This window comes from Orbicella franksi, chromosome 1 (genome assembly GCF_964199315.1).
Source record: "Orbicella franksi chromosome 1, jaOrbFran1.1, whole genome shotgun sequence".
Classification (NCBI taxonomy): domain Eukaryota; kingdom Metazoa; phylum Cnidaria; class Anthozoa; order Scleractinia; family Merulinidae; genus Orbicella; species Orbicella franksi.
Window position 1 is genome coordinate 7,293,562 of NC_138145.1, and position 17,891 is coordinate 7,311,452.

Sequence of the window (17,891 nt, forward strand, 5' to 3'; positions counted from 1 at the left end):
TACAGGAAATCGAGTACCGAGTCTAAGATCTTACGATTTGGTGGCACTAAAGTTTTACTGTTTTTTTTTTTGTTTTGTTTTGTTTTTTTTTTTGGCTTTTTTTTTACATAATCCATTCGTAGAATGCTTCAGTTTATCGTCCTGCGATCGTGTTTTTCTGTTGAAAAAAAGAATTTTTTGAAATCCATAGCAAGAATCTAAGAACTTCTAACTTATTGACTACACTGGCAAATTCGTTTATTAATTCTAAAAAAAAAAATTATCTGAGCTGAAGCTAACTGACGAGCCTATAGGCGTAGTTCAATGAGGAAAATGAGCAAAAACTAGCAAAATTCTCAGCGCAGGAAAAGATTTGCAAGCTCGTTAGGCTAGCTATATTGTTATTTGTTCGCCAACATGAGAGCAATTGGCTCTTGAAACAAAGAGCTGTTTGGTTGTACAAAAATTGAATTCAAAACAATTGACGTCAATGTCTGCAAGCAGTGAATATTGCTCTTTATCTCTGATCCGTTGACAGAAAAACTTATTGCCAGAATGTTGTCATGGAAATCAAACGCAGATGAATCCGATGGATTAACCACACACTTCCCAAGGTTGCCTAGAGGCGGACACCAACTAGCAACAGCGAACCTGGTTGGCCAAAAACCACCTGGCGCCTGTCATGAGCTCAATGAGGAACAACATATCGTACAAAATAGAGATGTAGATGGATTGTGGCTGCCTTGTGTCCCACAGAGAACGAAGATGATTAATTAAAAAAGTAAATAAATCTCGTTATCAACCTTACAGCAAGTCTTTTATCGTAAATGGCGGCTGTCCTTCATTATCAACTCATTCTTACGCTACCAAGTTGAATAGAAATACATGAAAGATGAAGAGTTGTTCCAAATCGATTGTCTTAATTTGTGACGGCCATTTATTATGGTTCAACTTTCTGACCACAACATGCGAACAAGTTTTTGGAGTGAGCAAGTTATCTGTCCATGAAATAATCATAAGCAAACCTAGGTGATTAAATAACTAAAGTTGCTGCCGTTTGCTCTGCTATCTCCAGGATGACCAAAGATGTGTTAAAGGACAGTTCACGAGTTTCTGGATTTATTCATCAACCTTAACTAATTGAATTTCATCAACGTTAACTGAATTTTGGATGGCAGTGTGCAGAGCTTCACTTCTAGCGTACGATCGATGACTGTTGGAAAAACATCTCAGCTCAGATAAGTAGATTATGGTTTTCCTATCTTTACACTCCAAGAGTGTCAAAAATCTTGATTCTGATTGTAAAATTGATAGGTTTTCAAGTTTCGTACCATTGCTGCATATAAGCGTACGGTTGTCTTGTTGTCCAGAAAATACCATAATTTATATCAGTACAATACACGTACACTGTGTTATGTTCGATAATAATTATTATAATGAGACTACCGTTTGTTTGGAAGGACTTTGGGTCGAACTTTTGTTGGCTCAGATCATTTTCGCGTGGGGGGTGGAGTTATTATGTGAAGGAACATCTTGCACTTTTCATTTTACGTTCTTGGAATTAAGCGTCTGAAAACGTTTAGGTGAAGAGGAGAATACCACGACGTAAATAGTCATAAAAAAGATTTTTTAATGATCATTAAATCCAATTTTGATAGCTAGCTTATATTATAACCAAGTTAGAAAGCATTATCCTTGATTCTTAGAAGCGCGAACAATACAACCCATCTTGGATTCCATGGGAATTCTAATTCATTTTTGAAGAAAATGCTAAAATTCGAAAACACATCAAAACACTACTGTTTTCTGAAAATTTACATAGTTATCAATTGAATCTAACACTGCTGTAAATTTATTAGTTGACAAGGTAGTGTTGATTGAATATTCTTTTTTCTCTGTCTCTCTCGCTCCAGGCGGCTGATATATCACTGTTGACAGAAAGGGTAGCCATCTTGGATCGCAATGTACTGTTGGACTCTGGCACAAGTTGACTATTGGAAACATCAAATCTCAGATAAGTACATTATTTCTACTCTCGTTAACTTTTAACAGTTTCGGCGTAAGAATTATGAAAATCTCGGAAACTGATTAACTAGAAGATATTGTCTTGATGAAGAACCAAATTCTTAGAATTAATATTAACAATATGAGAAAATCAGTAACGAGAATACACATTTTGAGCATGGGATGTACTTAAGAGTTACCACTTAGAAAAACTAAATTCTCAGAGTTAACATTTAAAACAATATGAGAAAACCAGTAATGAGAATATACATTTTGAGCATGGGATATGTTAAAAGTTACCACTCAGTTCGTTATGCTGAAGGTCAACCTGAAACTATCGAATATTATATCTCGTAATTCTTGTTTTTTTCAAGGCATTGATGAAGACCATAACCAAAAGTTGTGGAAATTGAGATAAGAGAAAAAAAGTATTTTGCTAAATTGAGAACAATGGTGGTTTCTTTACGAGAAAAATTTAAATGAAGAGGAAGGGGTAGTGAATAATTAATACATGGCCGCAGCTTATCAATAAAATCATGTCGTGAATGTTCACTAGTATTCCCATTAAGCCGAGATGAATGATGCAACGAACTGTCGTTTTGCATGTATATATCCTTTGCATTTGAGTAGTATTCTCAAGAATATAAAGTGAAGTATCTCAATTGAAAGTTTTTAATCTGCCAGTTCGTCACTTCTCATACATTGCAAACTTCATGTAAGAGTGCTGTTTCTACAGCCGTATAGCTCTTGACGGTATCACAATGAGCCAAATTAAAAGTAAGATTGCTCTAAAAAGGACTTCTTCTGTTTTTTTTTTGTTTGTTTGTTTGTTTGTTTGTTTGTTTTTGTCAAGTAAAGAAGGATTTTAAATCTTGAAAAAAATCTTGGAAAGGCACAGCTGGTCAGATAGCCGGACTACAATAGATCGTTTTCACTGTCGTGCAATAGAAAAAAAAACAAGGAAATTCGATCTTATTGAAGATAAATAAAGAAGACTCCTCTCCAGGTTTTAGGTCTATGCGCCGTCCCAAACTTCAGTTATTTGCCTAAATGTTTTGCACAAATTTAAAGAGCTCAGTATGGTGCCGCCATATTGGTGTACCTCCGTGGTACACCAATTGGCGAATCTTTGTTTACAATATTTGCCCCATAAGTGATACAGTTTCTGATGGAAATTCTGAATGTTGAAAGGGCATAGCACGGTCAACTGTGTCAAGGAATTTGAGCGCGATGTATTGCATAATTTTTGAGCGACGCGGGTTTAAAAACTCAAAATCAGGAGCCATAATCGGGGACGGAGACCGTAAGCGCGCGCCATATCTAGTATTGGGGTTGTCCCCATGATATGGGACAATAATTCTATTTTTAGAACAAATTGCGCCATCGCCTGCGGCACACGCGCGTACATGCTGCGAGGATTTTTGCAGATGTCGCGCGGGGGAAATGGCGTCCGAAAATCCCGACATTTTTCATGTTCTGGCCCACAACTCAACGCGTTTACGTCTGTTGGAATTTTGCTTAAGTATTTTCGTCGTAAGCTGCTCCAGTTTGAGTGAAGTAAGACAGTGTCGAATTTAGGTATGGTCCGCTTTAAGCTTAGATATATATCGCTGACCAAGTTGTGTTCCGACGGATGCTTCTGTTACATGAGCTATACATTACCCCACTTTAAATTTCACATATGTTGAAGATTGACAGCTCTTCCATTACACAGCAAAAAACTAGCGGGATATATTTAGATATAGCAGAGCTTCAGGACTTCATAGTTTCCTAGCTCCTCTTGCCACTCGCTTGCGAGGAATTTGCCAGTCTATCGCGACCGAAAGGTAAAACAAAATTTGCTAGTTTGAGTTTCGCCTGAATTGTAAGCAACGCTTGATGTTTCATCAAGGCCCAATAACTTTACCTCCGTAGATACTGCTCAGTTTTATTGGTGTAAAATCCAGTAAATTCTCTGTTGTCGATGAACGAGAGCGCCCGCCGATGCGTGTTTTGTACAGTCAGTAAACATGACAAATTGTACTTCCGCCGCACTTTCGTGTGAAAGCGTACATCGAACTCGAACAATAACTCTGTAGTTTTTAAATAGGTTTAAGATTGATAAGTGTTTGAGAACATATTAAAAGCTAAGCTGAAAATATGCGAATAAGGCAGAAATAATCGGCAAAGTACGAGATGTACGATGACGCTTTCTTTGATCAACTTCGAATAACGATTTCGATTTTGTTGATCGAGTTATCAAAACTCCTTGTCTATTTTCATTTTCGCAGTGTAAAACTTCACTATGCTTATGTTGAAGAAACACACATGATGTTAGTAGCCTTTTTTGCGTTCGTGAAATTTGTTGCAGCATCTCGGCACAAAAGATAACGAAAGAAATCTTTGTCAAGATTTGTTGGCAATTGAAAACACCGACTCGGACTTGAAAGTGCACGAGCTGCACTATGCAAATGAGCTAATTGTACGCGTCAGACTTTCCTTTCAAAAACTTTTGCAAACACACCAAACAATAAGAAACCATCAAAACACGTTTTGGTTATGATTCACCATTCTCTGAGAAACTCACAAATTAACTCGATACCAGAGTAGAGAGTTTCTTGCTATATTCTTAAGTCAGAACAAACGAAAAAACATACGCGTAAGCTTTCAACTAGCGCGAGCAGATCTTATTATTCATTCTCAGCGGGAGATTGAAGTCTTGTTTTCGACCCTGAAAAGCCCACCTTTTCCGTTAGCTCAGAGCGTAAAACTACATATAAGCGGCCTGGTTCGTATTCCCTGCCTTATTCCCTACCTACGCTGTGAAAAATACGCAAGATAATCCCCAAAGGTCTTTCAACTCCCACCATTTGATCACGCAACGTGACAACATCCACGCAAGAGCCCTCGACATATGCGTGGATCCGCGCGGATATATGACGTCAGGATGGCGCAATTTGCTCTAAAAATAGAAAAATTGTCCCATATCATAGGTGCGCGCGGATCCCAAGACTTACGGTCTCCGTCCCCGATTATGGCTCCTGCTCAAAATTTAACAAAGAATGTAAATGCTCATTAGGGCGTTTGCCACCCAGAACTTTGGCGGTTTTTTAAGGCCAATTTCTCCTCGAATATTACAGCCAAAGAGCCAAAAGTTTCACCAATTACTAAGTTTCACAAGCTCTTTAAATTGTTGTAGTCAATTCGTGTCTAGCGTGATACCTTCTCCGTGCATAGTAGTATGTCAATGAGGAAAAATGTAAAAAATGACCTCAGCAAAGATTCGCCAATATGGCAGCCGGAAAATAGTGTGACAATCTGGATCTTCTTGGTTATCTAGGCCATTGATTGACTATTCTGCACAAACCAACATATTAACACTTAACTGCTACTTTTATTTCACGAAGGGCTAAAAATCATGAGATAAGTATATATTTTTCGACAAACGCGATGTTCCGCACTGCCATAACTCTAAAATTCAAAATGCACTTGTTACCAAACGAAGGACACCATTGCGCTGAAATGCTGTCAAGATGTATAATTTTCGCACCTCTTATGCCTGATGAGGATAGAAACTCTGGTGGTTCTTTACGTTTGGATTTAAACGCTTGATGACGTCACATGAAAACGTTCCACTGAATTGAGCATAGAATAATTAAAGTTGCCTTATTCAGATCTAATCATTAATTAGTTCTACAATAATAATTAAGACAAAATCCGAGAGGAAATCGAGCAATTTCAGTTTTTATTGGACAAAAAGCTCCATCCAGAGTAATTCTAAGTATCTTGCAGTCCTTTCTGCATTTTCTAAAAGGTTACGATATAAATAGTTGCTTGAAATAACACCGAAAACCATTTCCCATGGAAATGTGGGAAAATAAGTTTCAAAGTTTAGAGAAATTGTGCAAGCAAAGGTAAACCTTCATCATCAGTTTCATTTCACCAGTAATTTCAAGTATTTCATATGAACTTCAAAATCTGTTTCAGTCGACATTTGGTGTGGTTAGAAATAATTTCCTTTGAGAAGATGTTTAAAACAGTCGCACAGCCGTTTGCAATACGATGTGAATAATCTCGGTACAAAGTTTTTTTCCACTTGTTACTCAAACGTCTTGTAGATTCCTTCTTAATTGCTCGGAGGAAGATTATTGAATGAACTTGGGGAGCAATTGTAAAAGGAGACCATGAAACAACTTTCATACCGTTACTGGAATTTGTTAACACAGGATTTGGCAATATGACTTCTACCAGTACCAGAGTATTGAAGTGCCTTTGCAATTAATTTTCAACTTGTTTTTTTACTTGCATAATGTTTACATTAATGGAGCCCTGAGTAGTTTCTTTTTTCATCACGGCATGCTTATGGAAGCACGTAAGGATACTTTTTTGAATATTTTAACCGACCCACCCCTCCAAAAGAATGAAAAACGGCCAAAGTATATAGGGACTTTCAGAATATATTTAGGTGATTTCAGAACATATTTGCACATTGACCATTCAAAATCTGTGCAATGTCGTCTTTGGGGGGTTAAATCTTTCACGGACTCGTAGATAGATCAGAAAGAGAAAATGTTTTTTAAAAAAAATTGCTATGAATTAATTTAGGTCTATGGGTTAAATTTCACGGAGAAAACGTTTTTTCGCAATTTGCGATGAGTTCTCTTTCATCAAGTTTTCTCTCATCAAATGTTCGTGATACAATGTTAACCGAAAACTGAAGTTCATTTAAAAATTTAATAAAGCAAAATTGTACTTATTAGAGTGTTTCATGTGAAAAAACGTTTTGAATGACATTCCAATGGGGGAAAGGAGCATTGTTGACTGGCCGTATTATCTATTGGACGAAACTTTGTGCTAAAATATTCAGAAAATACAAATTTTAAAGAAGACTCATGAATTATTATAACTGATCATAAAACGTAAATTGAAACTGTGTTAACACAACAATATTAAAGACATGATACAAGGTCAGCTAGACGTCGAACTGGAAATCCTTGAAAACAAACGCGGATGATATAATTAATAAATGGAATTTCTGTCGCTTATTTAAATCGACTTGAAAGATTCTACTTCTTGACTGGTTTTAAACTCACTACTTTGTTTTCAATTTCATTGGAAACTGCATGCGAAAACCTCTGTTTTTTATACATGAAAGAATGAATTTTGAGTTGTGGATAAGAAATGAAATAGTTAGCTTAAGCAACGACGATACCTACGCCAGGGACGACTCCTAGAAAGAAAAATGATATTTCTAATCTCGTAACAATCTGGATATCTGCTCCGTACCCCAATCAGTACTTAAAACTTCCTCAAACTAAATATGTAATGCCAGCGATCCATTCCAAAAAGAAATACAAAAAATTTGCCATCCCGACCTACGTTCTTCAAAATGCACAGAACCTGTTCATGTCACATTACGGCTACAAAATGCACAAAGACTTAAAACGCACGCGCACAGCCATTGGTCTACTCAATAAACTTTTTGTTTGGTGACGTTTTCGTTGCTGTTTTATGTTTTTTTTTTTCTTCATTTGGGATTTTTTATTTCCACAATTACATCAATTACAATCCTTTTTTTAACAATTAATTTACAGAAGAACGAATAAAGTTTGGTTTACAGAAGTTAACAATGACACCATATTGAATTAAGAAAAAAGATTTTGTCAATTCTTATCTACATACTTATTTAACTTAACGATTTTCCTTAATGATAGCGTTGTCTGCTATAATTATTAGTTAAAATTGCTTCCTCAAAGATCTTCTATTATTCTTTAAACAATTTAGTTTTATTCGATTTGAAATGTGTTTTTCAGTTTCATATTTAATTACCTAAATTCTTATGAAGTGGCTCAAGGAAGGTAATGTTTCTCTACATCGACAAGTCCACAAGAGAGATTTTCCTAAAATTACTATATAATTAAATAGATCCATCTCCTCCTCAAAAGACCCAACAATAACATTGCAATATGTAAGCGAGAGGCTTCTGCAACTCTTGATTGTGCTCAAAACCTTTTTCATTAACCTCATGCCAAAAAGAATATGAAAAAGAACAACCGAACAAAATATGGGATATTGTTTCCGTTTGCTGATTACAGATGCAGTTGGGATTAGAAACGTATCCTATTTTACACAGGCGGTCATTAGTAAACAGAACAGAATTCAACACTTTGTACCGAAAAGAACGTAGATACGGTTCATTAGCAGCCCTCACTGGCAGAAGAAATGCCTCTGAAACTTGCTTGTCATCAAGGCTAAATTCTTTCTTTAGCTTGACCCATTTACTTGGTTTTCCAATTTTTGTTTTATAGGAAAACAATAGTCAAAGTCACATTAGCGTTTGCCTTTACTGTGCTACGCAATGTTAGAAGATTGGAAAAAAAATAAGCAATCATTATCAACACAATATTAAGATTAATAAATTTCTACGTGACTGAGACTGCCCTTCCGTCCAAAAAATTTTCGTTGCCGTTGCCGTCGTGGTTTCCTTGAGCTCCCTAATGTCCGGAAAGTTAGAACACACGGGTAACTGGGAGCGTAGGGCGGTGTCTCGTAAGATATTTCCGTAAATTCAAATTCATAATCATATTACCTTTGTGGGATAACTGCTTGCAAATGATTTGTTTCTCCGCCTCTTTAGCGTAATTCCGAGAGTAGTTAACGCAATTTTCCTGTGTTTTTTTTTCTTTGGTGACATCAAACAATAAGTGTTTCTGATTTTCGTGAGTGGATAATTTCCAGCTAGAACTGATACGAAAAGTAAGTGTTCCATGAGTTGTGAATTCAATGTTTGGGCGTTAACAGGGTCTGAAGACAGATGTCAGCGAGGCATCAATTCTAAACCAAACCCGGTTGTTCACTGCATCACATGACTAAAAAATGTATTATGGTTATGTTTGACAAAGGGAAATTGTGACAGGCGAGAGAGTTTACAAAACTGTTTGGCTACGTATATACCAGCCCAAAGGGAAATAAATAGACGGCTTTCTTGTCAATTTCAAATTCAAAACTGACTCTTCGTATATCACTTGCACAAAAAAGTGACTTGACTCAGCTCGAGAGCTCATTTCAAGGGCACCGCTTTAAATATTGCAAATGAGCCAACGGATAATAAAGTTATAAAATTGACAGTGGATCAGCAATTAAATCTCGACTGAATTAAGACATTGCCAAAGAGTCAGGTGATGAGAATAAATAGTAAATCAACTATGACATATTGTCTTGATGTCAAAATTTACAATATTTATTGCCAAATTTTCATCTTTCGCATACAAAAATCTACGAGAAAGAATGTAGCAACTAAGTATTGAATGTTTCATACTTTTAAGTGGAAAAAATATCAAACGTAAGATTTATTTTGCCAAATCGCTCGCATTGTGGGCTGAAATAGCGCCACAAAACACCAGCAACAGATTGTTTTCAGTCGTGTGTCGTGACGAAAGCTGACTCTATGCATTGCTAAAGAGGAGGTTAGGTAGAAGAAATGTACAATTTACCATCTCTTTGCGGCGTTCTTATTGGAAAAGGTCAGAGAAAAGAATTGGATTTACGCGTTTGAAAACTTTGTTTAAGTTCAATCTTGACACCAAAATTGCAGTACATATTCAAGAAGGGAAATCGATGCCCCCAGAATAACCATTACGTTTGATTTAGGAATTCTGGCTTTATAAATTACCCACAGACAGGTTGTAAGAACTGTTCCTGTGGCATATTGTGTAGATTTCACCTGGATACAGTCGCGTTAAAGAGCATTAAATGAAGCGGCTGCAATTTGTGGCAGCTCGACTTAGCATGTTTTTTTAAAAAACTAAATCAGTGACGACTAAGATGTTCAACGACAAAATAGGAAAAAAATTCCAAAGTAATACCAGGAGTGCGAATTTAATTCCTTACATGGTACAGTCACATGAAAAATGATAAGGAAAAACAGTACTTTTGTTTTAAGCGTCTTGTACAAAAAAAGTTAAGGTTGTGAAGTTCTTAACCAGTGATTTGTAGAAGAAAAAGTGAGAAACTTGCTGAACTGTAATTCAGAGGTGGATTGTTTATAAATTCAAGAGAAAGATATCTTTGCTATTTCGGTGCAAACGAAGATGTGATTTTCCAGCATACGCTCCGCTCCAGTTTTCACGCATTGTTCCTAGAAAGCGATAACAAATTCAAGTTAAAAAGTCGTTCATCACTGAAACGTGTTATGTCGATTATAGAAATGAACTCTATTATTTCTAAGAAATAGTGATCAACAGCTCATTTCTCCTTTCACCAAATGATGAGAATTTCAATTGATTTCAGTTAATTACAATAATATTAATTTCAACAAGATGATGAGAAAAAAGGAAGTCATCAACTTTGGATCATTGTCTTGCTGGAGCAGTGAATTGGCCATTTCCGAGTTTACCTTGTCCTTTTGTTTGAAAACGAGTTCTCGTGCAAACCCACCTTTGCGATGGAAGGCAAATTTCACTCTCGATTTCTGATTTTTTTCTAATTTCTTTGTGTACGATGACAATTAAAAAATAAGATGGTCAATACGCAGACACGTGAGTTAAGTTATAATTATCCATTTGCAACGTTCAATAGTGCTGCCCACTTTGTTGCAAAAGTAAACAAGAAGTAAAGTTATATTATTCCATGATGATGATTAGTTTTCGATTTTCCATTATTTTATTGTAACCAGAAATAATTTGGCAACACTCTGTTAGAAATGCTGCGGGATAGCTTAAGGCATTTTAAAATTATTCAGTACCTTTAAGATTCCTGGAAGGAATATAGCCTAGAGTAATAAAATATTTCTGTTTGTCGTGAACGGATATTAAATTTTCCAGTTAGTACCGATAAAAAGTGGTAACTCCATACATGTTTGGAGCGTTTCTAGCTACGGTCTTGAGAGAGGTGTCGGCAAGGCATCAAATTCCCCAACAAACCCGTTCTCTGTATGAAATGACTTACTATACACGACAAGTTCAGTGAGAAAATAAAAGCACTCTGTTTAACATTTCCGACAGTGGGAAACTGACAAGCGAGATAGTTTACAAATCTGATTTTGCCATCAGTCTCCAAAACGAAATAGAGCTTTTCGTCTACCAATTTTGAGTTTAAAATATGTTTCTTCACACTTCAGTTACACAAATAAGGAGTAATTTGAGGCTCACTTAAAGAATGGCTTGATTTAGCTCGAAAGATCATTTCATGGGCACTTTATAAAATAGTAAATGAGTCGAGTCAAATGCTTTGTCTTACGGATAAAAAGGGTTTAAAATTGACAGGGGAAGAGCAACGTGTTCGTCACGTATAAAATAGCGGCAAGGTAGAACTGAATGAACTTTTCAATTCTCAAGAACTAGAAATCAACATACAATTTCTCCTAGCTGTTTTTAAGGTAGCTGAAGTAGATCTACAGTTCTTATTCATTTTAACAGAACACGTTGTTAACTTGGCTTTCTATAGACTGATAATAAAATCCTGGTTAACGGATTTTGTGATAAAGAAGAACCCAAATATTGATGGCATCCTATCAAACCCAAACGATACGAATAGCTTGTGTATATGAAAAGAAATTAAAGAAAGAAAAAACTTAACAAAGAGATTTGAAATTTTTGCGCTCATTCTTGTTAAACCAGTACAGTTGGCAAATTAGCATATAACGTCTCAGTGCACGTATTTTCAATTGTCTAGATAGCACTTACACTTGCCTTCTGACTGATCAATAATGATAATTCTTGTCAACAGGATCACAGATATTAGACGGATCCGTGAAGAAAATGGACTGCAGCACTTATCAATATTACATTCAACCACCTTAAAATAGTGTTAAAAAAGGAGGTCAGCAAGTCTTCGAAAAGAGTTAAACATTACTGACTTTTTGAAAGCTATTTCATCAATAAACAAGACTTGCAAGGTAGCTTTCATCAGCATTTTCTTCTCTGAAACAATGTGAATCAAAGTATAATACTTAAGTGAAATTTCGCAAAGCCTTTCCTGGTGTTAAGAAGGTGTAAGGGCTAATTAAAGGACTCACAAAAAAGAGCTCTTGAAACCTTCTATAACATTAGATCATTAAATAACGAAAACAACATATATAAACAAGCCGCAAACTAAGTTTCCGGCCAAATCTTGTGTCCTTGTCCATTACTTTAAAACTTAAACGGTGTGTTAATAAATAAAGATCTAACCTCCCCCCCCCCCCCCAATGATCGCAACATGTCAATCCAACATATCATAACATTTTGTGCGTAACATGTTGCACGCGCTTGGCCACCCTCTTGAGACATGTTCAATCATATTACGTGCTGATGGCTAATACTTCACCAAAACACCAAACATGTCCCAACAGGGTAGACAAACGCACACAACATGTTGGGAGGAGGTAGTAGGGAGCAAGATAACTCTTTTTCCCTCCTTCCTCCTCCCCAGAGGAGGTAGTAGCGAAAGAGTCATCTTGCTCCCTACTACCTCCTCTGGGGAGGAGGAAGGAGGGAAAAAGAGTCATCTTGCTCCCTACTACCTCCTACCAGGGAGCAAGATGACTCTTTTTCCCTCCTTGCTCCTCCCCAGAGGAGGTAGCAGGGAGCAAGATGACTCTTTTTCCCTCCTTGCTCCTCCCCAGAGGAGGTAGCAGGGAGCAAGATGACTCTTTTTCCCTCCTTGCTCCTCCCCAGAGGAGGTAGCAGGGAGCAAGATGACTCTTTTTCCCTCCTTGCTCCTCCCCAGAGGAGGTAGCAGGGAGCAAGATGACTCTTTTTCCCTCCTTGCTCCTCCCCAGAGGAGGTAGCAGGGAGCAAGATGACTCTTTTTCCCTCCTTGCTCCTCCCCAGAGGAGGTAGCAGGGAGCAAGATGACTCTTTTTCCCTCCTTGCTCCTCCCCAGAGGAGGTAGCAGGGAGCAAGATGACTCTTTTTCCCTCCTTGCTCCTCCCCAGAGGAGGTAGCAGGGAGCAAGATGACTCTTTTTCCCTCCTTGCTCCTCCCCAGAGGAGGTAGCAGGGAGCAAGATGACTCTTTTTCCCTCCTTGCTCCTCCCCAGAGGAGGTAGCAGGGAGCAAGATGACTCTTTTTCCCTCCTTGCTCCTCCCCAGAGGAGGTAGCAGGGAGCAAGATGACTCTTTTTCCCTCCTTGCTCCTCCCCAGAGGAGGTAGCAGGGAGCAAGATGACTCTTTTTCCCTCCTTGCTCCTCCCCAGAGGAGGTAGCAGGGAGCAAGATGACTCTTTTTCCCTCCTTGCTCCTCCCCAGAGGAGGTAGCAGGGAGCAAGATGACTCTTTTTCCCTCCTTGCTCCTCCCCAGAGGAGGTAGCAGGGAGCAAGATGACTCTTTTTCCCTCCTTGCTCCTCCCCAGAGGAGGTAGCAGGGAGCAAGATGACTCTTTTTCCCTCCTTGCTCCTCCCCAGAGGAGGTAGCAGGGAGCAAGATGACTCTTTTTCCCTCCTTGCTCCTCCCCAGAGGAGGTAGCAGGGAGCAAGATGACTCTTTTTCCCTCCTTGCTCCTCCCCAGAGGAGGTAGCAGGGAGCAAGATGACTCTTTTTCCCTCCTTGCTCCTCCCCAGAGGAGGTAGCAGGGAGCAAGATGACTCTTTTTCCCTCCTTGCTCCTCCCCAGAGGAGGTAGCAGGGAGCAAGATGACTCTTTTTCCCTCCTTGCTCCTCCCCAGAGGAGGTAGCAGGGAGCAAGATGACTCTTTTTCCCTCCTTGCTCCTCCCCAGAGGAGGTAGCAGGGAGCAAGATGACTCTTTTTCCCTCCTTGCTCCTCCCCAGAGGAGGTAGCAGGGAGCAAGATGACTCTTTTTCCCTCCTTGCTCCTCCCCAGAGGAGGTAGCAGGGAGCAAGATGACTCTTTTTCCCTCCTTGCTCCTCCCCAGAGGAGGTAGCAGGGAGCAAGATGACTCTTTTTCCCTCCTTGCTCCTCCCCAGAGGAGGTAGCAGGGAGCAAGATGACTCTTTTTCCCTCCTTGCTCCTCCCCAGAGGAGGTAGCAGGGAGCAAGATGACTCTTTTTCCCTCCTTGCTCCTCCCCAGAGGAGGTAGCAGGGAGCAAGATGACTCTTTTTCCCTCCTTGCTCCTCCCCAGAGGAGGTAGCAGGGAGCAAGATGACTCTTTTTCCCTCCTTGCTCCTCCCCAGAGGAGGTAGCAGGGAGCAAGATGACTCTTTTTCCCTCCTTGCTCCTCCCCAGAGGAGGTAGCAGGGAGCAAGATGACTCTTTTTCCCTCCTTGCTCCTCCCCAGAGGAGGTAGCAGGGAGCAAGATGACTCTTTTTCCCTCCTTGCTCCTCCCCAGAGGAGGTAGCAGGGAGCAAGATGACTCTTTTTCCCTCCTTGCTCCTCCCCAGAGGAGGTAGCAGGGAGCAAGATGACTCTTTTTCCCTCCTTGCTCCTCCCCAGAGGAGGTAGCAGGGAGCAAGATGACTCTTTTTCCCTCCTTGCTCCTCCCCAGAGGAGGTAGCAGGGAGCAAGATGACTCTTTTTCCCTCCTTGCTCCTCCCCAGAGGAGGTAGCAGGGAGCAAGATGACTCTTTTTCCCTCCTTGCTCCTCCCCAGAGGAGGTAGCAGGGAGCAAGATGACTCTTTTTCCCTCCTTGCTCCTCCCCAGAGGAGGTAGCAGGGAGCAAGATGACTCTTTTTCCCTCCTTGCTCCTCCCCAGAGGAGGTAGCAGGGAGCAAGATGACTCTTTTTCCCTCCTTGCTCCTCCCCAGAGGAGGTAGCAGGGAGCAAGATGACTCTTTTTCCCTCCTTGCTCCTCCCCAGAGGAGGTAGCAGGGAGCAAGATGACTCTTTTTCCCTCCTTGCTCCTCCCCAGAGGAGGTAGCAGGGAGCAAGATGACTCTTTTTCCCTCCTTGCTCCTCCCCAGAGGAGGTAGCAGGGAGCAAGATGACTCTTTTTCCCTCCTTGCTCCTCCCCAGAGGAGGTAGCAGGGAGCAAGATGACTCTTTTTCCCTCCTTGCTCCTCCCCAGAGGAGGTAGCAGGGAGCAAGATGACTCTTTTTCCCTCCTTGCTCCTCCCCAGAGGAGGTAGCAGGGAGCAAGATGACTCTTTTTCCCTCCTTGCTCCTCCCCAGAGGAGGTAGCAGGGAGCAAGATGACTCTTTTTCCCTCCTTGCTCCTCCCCAGAGGAGGTAGCAGGGAGCAAGATGACTCTTTTTCCCTCCTTGCTCCTCCCCAGAGGAGGTAGCAGGGAGCAAGATGACTCTTTTTCCCTCCTTGCTCCTCCCCAGAGGAGGTAGCAGGGAGCAAGATGACTCTTTTTCCCTCCTTGCTCCTCCCCAGAGGAGGTAGCAGGGAGCAAGATGACTCTTTTTCCCTCCTTGCTCCTCCCCAGAGGAGGTAGCAGGGAGCAAGATGACTCTTTTTCCCTCCTTGCTCCTCCCCAGAGGAGGTAGCAGGGAGCAAGATGACTCTTTTTCCCTCCTTGCTCCTCCCCAGAGGAGGTAGCAGGGAGCAAGATGACTCTTTTTCCCTCCTTGCTCCTCCCCAGAGGAGGTAGCAGGGAGCAAGATGACTCTTTTTCCCTCCTTGCTCCTCCCCAGAGGAGGTAGCAGGGAGCAAGATGACTCTTTTTCCCTCCTTGCTCCTCCCCAGAGGAGGTAGCAGGGAGCAAGATGACTCTTTTTCCCTCCTTGCTCCTCCCCAGAGGAGGTAGCAGGGAGCAAGATGACTCTTTTTCCCTCCTTGCTCCTCCCCAGAGGAGGTAGCAGGGAGCAAGATGACTCTTTTTCCCTCCTTGCTCCTCCCCAGAGGAGGTAGCAGGGAGCAAGATGACTCTTTTTCCCTCCTTGCTCCTCCCCAGAGGAGGTAGCAGGGAGCAAGATGACTCTTTTTCCCTCCTTGCTCCTCCCCAGAGGAGGTAGCAGGGAGCAAGATGACTCTTTTTCCCTCCTTGCTCCTCCCCAGAGGAGGTAGCAGGGAGCAAGATGACTCTTTTTCCCTCCTTGCTCCTCCCCAGAGGAGGTAGCAGGGAGCAAGATGACTCTTTTTCCCTCCTTGCTCCTCCCCAGAGGAGGTAGCAGGGAGCAAGATGACTCTTTTTCCCTCCTTGCTCCTCCCCAGAGGAGGTAGCAGGGAGCAAGATGACTCTTTTTCCCTCCTTGCTCCTCCCCAGAGGAGGTAGCAGGGAGCAAGATGACTCTTTTTCCCTCCTTGCTCCTCCCCAGAGGAGGTAGCAGGGAGCAAGATGACTCTTTTTCCCTCCTTGCTCCTCCCCAGAGGAGGTAGCAGGGAGCAAGATGACTCTTTTTCCCTCCTTGCTCCTCCCCAGAGGAGGTAGCAGGGAGCAAGATGACTCTTTTTCCCTCCTTGCTCCTCCCCAGAGGAGGTAGCAGGGAGCAAGATGACTCTTTCCATGGTTAATTTATTCATATATTCAATTTAGGTAATGACTCCAGAAATCGTAATAAACAAGGTGGAAATGCTTTTATTATTTTCCTTTACTTTGCTTGGAAGGAGAATTACTTTGCATTGAAATTTAGTTGAATCCAAGATACATTTTTTATTCCTTAAGTGGAGCGGAATGCCTCAAGAAAATCGTCAGTGAGAGATACCCCTACACGATATTTCGGGCACAGTGGTTTATCTTTTGTCCAAAATTCCCCAAAATCTTACCGGGGAATATTGTTAGAAGAGCATTAATTTCTGTTCCTCAAACCTCCACTCCACTGAATGAAACAATCACGCGTGAGGAATAAATTTCTTTTATAATCCTTTACTTTTTTAGGAAGGAGATTTGGAGGGAAGTATATGTCTTAACCATAATCTCTTAATCTTTCCTTTTAAAGTCAAAAGTGGTTACATTTTCAGTAAAACTTCCTCCCAAAGTAATTTTCTTTAAGATGGTCAAGGTTTAGGAAACGGCTGAAAGACTAGACTGCTTATTTATGCCCATAGTGTCGACACAGTGTAGTTTAGTCTTACCGCTACTTCTTAACCTTTAACCCTCTCAGAGAAAAGTACTTTGGGAGGAAGTCTACCTCATATTACAACCCCTTTTTGAACTTTAAAGGGTGAGTGGAGGATTATGGATGAGAGTTAAACTTCCTCTTCAAATATTCTCTCCAGGAAAGTAAAGGATTATGGACGAGATTTAATCCTCCTTCGCGATTGTTTCATTCAGGGGAGTGGGGGTTTTGGGGGACAGGAATTAAGACTCTTCGAACAATCTTCCCCTGTAAGATGGTGGGGGATTTTTGGCCGAAGATAAACTACTGTGCACAATGGCTCGTGTAGGGGTATCTCCCGATTTTTTTATTATCTGACGATTTTTTTCTGGCATTGCCCTCTTCTTTGGGAATGAGCAATGTTCATTGGATTAAACTGAATTTAAATGCAAAGTAAAGGACAACGACACAGGTTTGACCGCACTCACCTTTCTGGTTCTGCGGTATATTTTTTTCTACAGCTATTTTCTAAATAATATTTTATCACAGGAAGGTGTAAGAGCTTATTGGATTCTAGTCTTTAATTTGCTCTTTGCACCTTCCTTACATCAGCTAAGTTTACTTTCGTTATTTGCGAAAATCTCTATCTTTTTATTCTTCCCTCATACAGACTTGATATTATATATATTCACGTCCGCTTCATTTGTTAATCAACTATTCCATCGTAACTTACTATGAGGATCGACAGATTTACGATAAACGGAGTACAGGTGCTTTTCTTAAAGTTTATTTCCAAGTTCAAAGAGAATTTATTTGAAAGTGTTTCTGCATTTGTCTTTTAGCCAGTTGTTCGCTGTGGTATATCATTGTTCACTTTCTTTACTATTCCTCAGGCTACCTGTTGATCGAATCAAATATTAACAGTTCATCAGAATGTGTCACGCAGAATCAACATGTATTATTATGCGCCGAACTGTCGGAGTGAGGGTGCTGCTGCGATACGCTCCTACTCGTTCTATATTTTCTTTCCAAATAAAGCTTACGGTGTTTACATACATAATGAAATGTTC

The 17,891-nt window shown here is 40.5% G+C and overlaps 1 long non-coding RNA gene across 1 annotated transcript in view; it reads right to left on the reverse strand.

Moving 5' to 3' along the window:
• LOC145475964 (uncharacterized) overlaps nt 1-17,891 on the reverse strand; it is a 76,423-nt gene that overhangs the window by 27,068 nt on the left and 31,464 nt on the right. The window contains exon 2 of the long non-coding RNA XR_014046757.1: nt 12,313-12,463. This is a non-coding gene — a long non-coding RNA (uncharacterized LOC145475964). The remainder of the gene's footprint in view (nt 1-12,312; nt 12,464-17,891) is intronic.